The sequence below is a fragment of the Palaemon carinicauda genome, chromosome 35 (genome assembly GCF_036898095.1).
Source record: "Palaemon carinicauda isolate YSFRI2023 chromosome 35, ASM3689809v2, whole genome shotgun sequence".
Taxonomy (NCBI): domain Eukaryota; kingdom Metazoa; phylum Arthropoda; class Malacostraca; order Decapoda; family Palaemonidae; genus Palaemon; species Palaemon carinicauda.
In genome coordinates this window covers 62,677,271-62,685,948 of record NC_090759.1, presented here as the reverse complement: position 1 = coordinate 62,685,948, position 8,678 = coordinate 62,677,271, and the positions used below count along the sequence as shown (strand labels likewise).

The 8,678-nt window shown below is 37.3% G+C and overlaps 1 long non-coding RNA gene across 2 annotated transcripts in view; it reads left to right on the top strand.

Moving 5' to 3' along the window:
- Positions 1-2,937, top strand: part of LOC137627516 (uncharacterized) — a 42,483-nt gene extending 39,546 nt beyond the window's left edge. For both annotated transcript variants that reach the window (XR_011041176.1, XR_011041177.1), the window contains exon 2: positions 2,887-2,937. This is a non-coding gene — a long non-coding RNA (uncharacterized lncRNA). The remainder of the gene's footprint in view (positions 1-2,886) is intronic.
- The last annotated feature ends 5,741 nt before the right edge of the window (positions 2,938-8,678 follow it).

Here is an 8,678-nt window from a genome sequence, read left to right as displayed (position 1 = left end):
CAACACTTTGCAACCTTCATTGACTCTCTTGACGTACATCTACTTCCACTCCACCATTTGCTGCAACAACAGACCCCAAGTACTTGAACTGATCCACCTCCTCAAGTAACTCTCCATTCAACATGACATTCAACCTTGCACCACCTTCCCTTCTCGTACATCTCATAACCTTACTCTTACCCACATTAACTCTCAACATCCTTCTCTCACACACCCTTCCAAATTCTGTCACTAGTCGGTCAAGCTTCTCTTCTGTGTCTGCTACCAGTACAGTATCATCCGCAAACAACAACTGATTTACCTCCCATTCATGATCATTCTCGCCTACCAGTTTTAATCCTCGTCCAAGCACTCGAGCATTCACCTCTCTCACCACTCCATCAACATACAAGTTAAACAACCACGGCGACATCACACATCCCTGTCTCAGCCCCACTCTCACCGGAAACCAATCGCTCACTTCATTTCCTATTCTAACACATGCTTTACTACCTTTGTAGAAACTTTTCACTGCTTGCAACAACCTTCCACCAATTCCATATAACCTCATCACATTCCACATTGCTTCCCTATCAACTCTATCATATGCTTTCTCCAGATCCATAAACGCAACATACACCTCCTTACCTTTTGCTAAATATTTCTCGCATATCTGCCTAACTGTAAAAATCTGATTCATACAACCCCTACCTCTTCTAAAACCACCCTGTACTTCCAAGATTGCATTCTCTGTTTTATCCTTAATCCTATTAATCAGTACTCTACCATACACTTTTCCAACTACACTCAACAAACTAATACCTCTTGAATTACAACACTCATGCACATCTCCCTTACCCTTATATATTGGTACAATACATGCACAGACCCAATCTACTGGTACCATTGACAACACAAAACACACATTAAACAATCTCACCAACCATTCAAGTACAGTCACACCCCCTTCCTTCAACATCTCGGCTTTCACACCATCCATACCAGATGCTTTTCCTACTCTCGTTTCATCTAGTGCTCTCCTCACTTCCTCTATTGTAATCTTTCTCTCATTCTCATCTCCCATCACTGGCACCTCAACACCTGGAACAGCAATTATATCTGCCTCCCTATTATCCTCAACATTCAGCAAACTTTCAAAATATTCCGCCCACCTTTTCCTTGCCTCCTCTCCTTTTAACAACCTTCCATTTCCATCTTTCACTGTCTCTTCAATTCTTGCGCCGGCCTTCCTTACTCTCTTCACTTCTTTCCAAAACTTCTTCTTATTCTCTTCATATGACTGACCCAGTCCCTGACCCCACCTCAGGTCAGCTGCCCTCTTTGCCTCACGTACCTTGCGCTTTACTTCCGCATTTTTCTCTCAATATTTTTCATACTTCTCTATACTATTACTCTGCAGCCATTCTTCAAAAGCCCTCTTTTTCTCTTCCACTTTTACCTTCACTCCTTCATTCCACCATTCCCTGCCCTTCCTCATGCTGCCTCCAACAACCTTCTTGCCACATACATCACTTGAAATCCCAACAAAATTTTCTTTTGCTAACTTCCACTCCTCCTCTAAATTACCAGTTTCTCTTACTCTCACCTCGTCATATGCCATTTTCAACCTTTCCTGATATTTACTTTTTACCCCCGGTTTTATTAGCTCTTCAACCCTCACTAGTTCCTTTTTACATCCACCTACTCTATTCCCCCATTCTTTTGCTGCAACTAATTTTCCTTTCACCAAAAAATGATCAGACATACCGTTAGCCATACCCCTAAACATGTGCACGTCTTTCAATCTTCCAAACATTCTTTTAGTTATCAACACATAATCCATTAATGCCCTTTCTACTACTCTTCCATTTGCCACTCTTACCCATGTATACTTATTTTTATCTTTGTTTTTAAAAAAGCTAGCACTTATTACCATCTCTTGTTCAACACACATATCTACCAGTCTCTCACCACTCTCATTTCCACCTGGTACGCCATACTTCCCAATGACACCTTCTACCTCTCCAGCGCCCACTCTAGCATTTAAGTCACCCATGACAACTACATAATTCCTTCTACCCAGTCCTTCTACACACCTAGTTAATTCATTCCAGAACTCATTCCGCTCTTCTTCACTTCTCTCATTACCTGGCCCATACGCACTGATAAACGCCCAACATTCCCTACCCAACCTAACCCTTACCCACATTAACCTAGATGATATCTCCTTCCATTCCACTTTACCTGTCATCCATTCACTCAGCAATAAAGCCACACCCTCTCTCGCTCTTCCCCTTTCAATCCCAGACACTCTACCAGACATTTCACCAAAAGGCCAATATTATTATTATTATTACCTGCAAGGCTATAACCCTAGTTGAAAAAGCAGGATGCTATAAGGCCAGAGGCTCCAACAGGGAAAATAGCCCAGTGAGGAAAGGAAACTTTAGGAAAAATAAAATATTTTAAGAAGAGTAACATTAAAATAAATATGTCCTATATAAATCATAAAACTTCAACAAAACAAGGGAAGAGAAATAAGATAGAATAGTGTGCCCGAGTGCACCCTCAAGCAAGAGAACTCTAACCCAAGACAGTAGAAGACCATGGTACAGAGGTTATGGCACTACCAAAGACTAGAGAACAATGGTTTGATTTTGGAGTACTGGTTGATAGAAAAGAGGGGTAAGATTGCTAAGCCGTACCCCAGACATAGTATATCGTTCCCAAGGTCGGACCAAGATTTCTGTATTCTAAGTACTTATATAAAGTTGTATATTAATGGAGGCTGATCGTAGGCTCTTATTACCAGTTGAGTATCGTTGTTACACACGGAAAAACATTTATTCTACTGCATATTGCATTATTAACCGGAGATTTCTAATTGGAAAATTTTGCTTGTTCCAGAGTTCCAACAACGTCAAGGAAAAACAGGTCTGAGGGCATGGAGAACTGTAAGTGTTTAACTGCTATTCCCTTTCTTCTTCTGTTGTCTGTAAGCATGAAAATTATTATTTTTCCTTCAGTATACTTTCAAGTGTAATCCTGATGTTTCTCTTTAATTTGATATTTCTAATGTTGTTGGGTTATTCCGTTTGTATTATAGTCCAGGTATTTTATTATAGCCGGTTAGTGCATCTCGTGATTGTTCGATTGTGGTCTCATCTTTGAGCGTTATATCTTATGTACATTTTAAGTGGTAATGTATAATTTTGTATGGAGGTTATATTTTAGACTCCATTGTGTTGTTATTTTTTTAATATATTTTATGAATTGTTTTCCCCCAATTTAAGTAATTTTGTCCTTTTATTTTAATGTAACACATATATTTATTATCATTGCGCAAATTGGTACTTTTAGTTTTGTATTGTAGGTGACGCATAAATTCATGAATTGATGAATCTGGAGAGTATATATGATATTAATAAGCGAAAGTGGTTGTTTGTAAGAAGCTGATGTTAGTCACAAGCAATCGTGATACAATAAATTATGAAAAAAGGATATTTCCATATTTAAGCTACTTTTTTTTTTCTTTTTTATGAAGCCACCCGCAGTTTTTATTTGGTAAATAGTCCCTTGTACAATTGTTTCGTATTTTGTCCAGGAATTGACTATTTCCTGCCGATTTCTCATTCTCTCGTTCTTTATTTTTTTTCCTTTTTTTATCTTTATAAGAGTACCTTATTCGCCTTCTAAAGTGTCTTTTTGTCTATAAAGCCAGTAACTATACAACTCACTTATGCATGGGTCGACTGTTGTGGCATTAATGGTCTGGAAAATTGTGAATTTATGCCATCAATCTGAAAAAAAAAGTGAAAGAAATAGGGGGGAAATTCTATCCGTCCTGCTATGAATTCAAAAGAGTTCGTTCAGAAATCATTCGTGTCGTTCATTGGCATTCTTGTCTTCCTTTTGAGACATATGGGAACTGACTAGTCCATATATTGCCCTTCGCGTAGGGAAAAAGTCGGCCCATACAAAGAACGCGCTCTCAGAAGGGAAAGAAAAATTAACTGCCTCTTAGTATTTGTCGTTTGAGATTGCACTGTAGCGGAGACAAAGGACATTATTTCGAGAATTTCTAAACTTTATGTATATAATTACGTAGAGGATTTTGATTAATATTGATTCAATTAATCATTTTACAAACATATTTAATTCGGCTTTCATCTTAATATATAACACATCAGCGAAAGGGCATGCATATGAAATATATCATATCCGTGACGGTTTGTTAAATGGCGAGTGAAGAAATTTATGAAAACTAGGGGAAAATGATAGATAGAAAATAGACTGATTATTATATGAAACAGAACTTTTGGATTTGTGTTATGAAAGGAGAAACAGTTCGTCAAGAAAGTAGTAGCTACTGAAATAGTCGAATGAAGACCTGTTGCAGGACCCAGTTAATTAGGAACGGTATGGATGAAGACCTGGACCATGTAGGGGGAGTAATAAATTTTCGTGACAGGTCAGGCTGGAGACAACAAGTTCACCTCTGACGTCTTGAAAGGAAGATTGTTAATGATTCTTCATATACAGTATGAGGAGCAAACGCGATGTTCCAGTTTTATATCATAATTTTGTATATTCATGGAAAAAGAAGAGAGGAATTTGATAAGATTTTATTGATAATGATCGGAAGGAATTGGCTAGTTTTTACTGTTAAGGTGCTGTAATACAGTATTATGGCAACAGGACAGTATTTGAATATTTATGGTCTTGTTTGAATAATTTTGAGGTAAAGTTTTTATCATGTATTGTGTACTTATTTTTAGCAAATTATTTTCTGAGTATAATAACAGGTTAATGCAACCATTCAGTCTTTTGCCGATGGTCAATTTGATATTCACTAAGATTATAATTATCCATCTCAGTTCAACGTAAAGCTAAAGCGTAAGATAGAATTGGTTTCTAAATCGGAAAATAGAAATAGTTGCCAAAGCTGAATTTATTAGGAATAAATATTTAGTTTTGTTTTGTTTATTATGATGCTCTTATGTTTCAAAAAAACATTGTAGTGCGCTAATCATCATATATGCGACTTGTGATTTTATTTTACTTTTATATATTTATTATTTCCTTATGTTTCTTCCAATCACATGTACTTTTAAGTAAAAACCTGGATTTGGATTTTCAAGTAACGTAAGGAGGCAGAATTCTTAGGACTCTCAATATCTCTAAACACCTTTAGTGACGTAACAGAAAGCAGCGATCGGTTCCGGCAGGGCTCGCACTTTATTGAACTAACCAGAGGGGGGCTGTTACAACAATTACATACTAAAAGGATTAAGTCACTTAATCTGAACCGAGTGGACGAGCTGTACACATAATGTACTAAATAATTTAGTAAATGGTGAAATTGTAACTAATTGTTGTCTATATATTCAATACAGTATACATTAAAAATGCTGAGTGAGAATAATACCAATTATTGAATAAATAGCCTGGGTAACACACTGAAAATTCAAACTGTTCTGATATTGTACTGAAAGGTTTTCCCAATGTCCTATCTTCTCCAACAAATGCTATACCTCTCTTCCATCTGTCTCATTTCTTCAACTTCATAATCCAACTGCAATTTTTCTGCTTTCCCCAGTCACATTGGGTGCTGAATGACCACACAGGCCACAGTGCTGAGCTTTATGACACAAATTCATATATCCAACCCAATCGTAACCGATGAAGACATTTAAAGTTAGTAGCTGATGAATGTAGTATGATAAGTTCTCAGACGTGGTGCTACTGTTAATGCTAACTGCATACATTGCTATGGCACACTATGCCAATCCTGTACTAAGACCTCTTGTCTGACATATTACTGCTGCCGTTAAAGCTGAGATGTGCTGCTGGACCCCGTTTCGTGACAGTGGTCGCGTTTTTTAGCACTCATTCTTTTCGGTTGCAAACAGGGTCTTTCAGAGTAATTTTTGGATTTTCACTACCAGCTTTGTAGAATTATGGAGAATGAGAGTACCATGTTTCGAGCATGAGAATGATACGTAGTGTCCTTGGGGTGAAACTTGTTGCAGTTGCATCGTCTTATTCTTATATTACAGTCTATATATATATATATATATATATATATATATATATATATATATATATATATATATATATATATATATATATATATATATTGTGTGTGTGATATTCATTAATTTATATGCCTACACGCCTGAAATTAGAAATCTTTGTGTGATAACGAAAACAGGTGTCTGCAGGACTCGGGTTCAAAACCAGGTGTCTGCAGGACTCGGGTTCAAAACCAGGTGTCTGCAGGACTCGGGTTCAAAACCAGCTCAAGCTCAATAGTTTCTTTTAGTGTCTGCAACCTCACCATCCTTGTAAGCAAAGGATTAGGGAAGCTCATAGGTCAGCCGGCTGAGTCATCAGTAGGTATTGCCTTGCCCTCCCTGGTCATGGCTTGGGTGGTTAGAGGGCTTAGGCGCTGATCATATGTATAAATGGACAGAGTCTAGGGCATTTTCCTATGTTGCATTATCACTGCCCCTTGCCTCAGCCATTTATGAATGTCCTTTAAACCCTAATACAATAAACTTTGTGAATATTTTTACACAATTACTCACACCCGTGTGTGCGGATAGATATAGAGAAGCACTAGCGGGGAATGCCAAATGACCGTGTGTTTTGAAGAGAGCAGTAACACTTTATGAAAGTGACCCCTAAAATTAATAGTCAACCCTCGTCTGTTTTCTATGATGCTTTCATTAGTGCCCTTATTCCGATGATAAATTTCAGCTGGAACTCCAATAACGCTCTCTTCCCCTCATCCGTTATTGAATGTTTTATATAATTTGTCACTTTAATAATCAAAGTGTAGCCATTTTTTTCGCGTGCAGTGTTCCTCGTCACAAAGGCGTTATGTCTCGGTGGCTTCTTTTATTTAGATTTTTTTTCTATATCGCTTAAAAATATTGTTAATATCGTGGCTTTACGCTGAAAGGCAATAATTATTGTTCATGAAGGTAAAAGAAAAGAAGACTTGCAACTCCCTTTGTCATCTCAATTTAATTATGAAAACAGTGTCTTAACAATTAATGTAGGGTATCGGTTTTTATATAATTATTATTTTTTTTTTTAGCCATATTTATTGCTGGTCTTGTTGGGTTTTTGTCGAAATGTTGATGATATTTTCAAGTGGAGTCTGTTCAGATATCCGCTGTAAGTTTTTAGTAATAATGATATTTTATTCATATTTTTTATTCCTGCCACTAAAATATTTGGAGTCGCCTATGTTTATTGTATTTACTGTTAGTTTTTTTTTTTTTTTGTATTTTCGTCCCGGTTTATATATTTTATCTTTTTATGATTTTCATCTTAAGTATTTGATTTTTATTTGTTAATCCATTGCACTGATGTACCTCAGGTTTTAATACCAGCGTGTTGCCATTTTGGGACCATGTTTAGTGTATTTACTGTTATGTTTAAACCTCTGCCAAGGTTATAAAATCGAGTCCGTTTATTTATTTGTGTGTGTTTCTGTTTGACTCTGGAAAAAAATTACATCAAAAGTACTCGACGGATTTTGACGAAATTTTCACCACAGATAGATCTCAGGTCATGGACAACCCCCATTAAATTTGGGAGATGATCCGGATTTGCATTTTTAGCAATCTACTGTCAGCAGATGAAAAGGGGGAGTGCGCTGTCCGTAGAGTTTAACGTCACAGTTGATTCATCATTCTAGGCCTAGGGTCAGCATATGAAAAAAGTGTTTCGTCCGTAGACTTGAGTAAAATGTTGACCATATTGATTTTATATTTGTTTTTCATCTTAAAGTTTTTGAATTTTATTTGCTTGTCAATTGCACTGATGTTACTTCAAGTCTTTGTACCAGCGTTTGTTTGTTTGTTTGTTTGCGTCCGTGTTTAATTGCGAGGCATCATCATCTTAAATCCAGCTTCCAGAACAAACAGATAACGGCTATGAAATATTAATAAATCCTTTGGCATTGTATATGAGATAATCTCTCTCTCTCTCTCTCTCTCTCTCTCTCTCTCTCTCTCTCTCTCTGCGTTCGAGACTTTGATTCTCATTTATGTCCTTTTTTTTCTCGGATGACATCATAAATATTAACGCCAGCGTCGGCAAACAGAAAATTCCACTTCTTAAAAGCAATGCAAAACTCTCTCTCTCTCTCTCTCTCTCTCTCTCTCTCTCTCTCTCTCTGAAAACGATCTCGAATCCCATTAACCTAAAACTCCCGAAGAATCTCGATTTTTCTTGAACCGCTTTTGTCCGACATTGTCTATATCGTTGCTTTGCCATATTCTTCTTGTTTTATTATTTTTTGTTACCACCAAGTACGGCTTCTTCACCCTTTATTCTTCCTGCATCCGTTTGTTTCTGCGTATCTGTTCGTTTCCTCTTGCCATTCAACTCTCCTTTTCAGGTTATCTTTATTTCATCCGATATTTTAATCCCTCCAATTTCGTTTTCGTGTTATTCCTCATCTCCTCCCATTATCTGTGCCTACCTTACACTATTTCTCACCTTTGAAAGTATTTTTTTATTCTTTACCTTCTTCCATTTATATTCCCTCTTCCGTCTCCCGCTCTCCTTCTATTCCCCGCCATTCATATATTTCCCTTCCTCCACTTCCTTGTATTCATCTCCCCTCATCGGGTGGCCCCTCTACTCCTCCTCCTCCTCCTCCTCCTCCTCCTCCTCCTCCT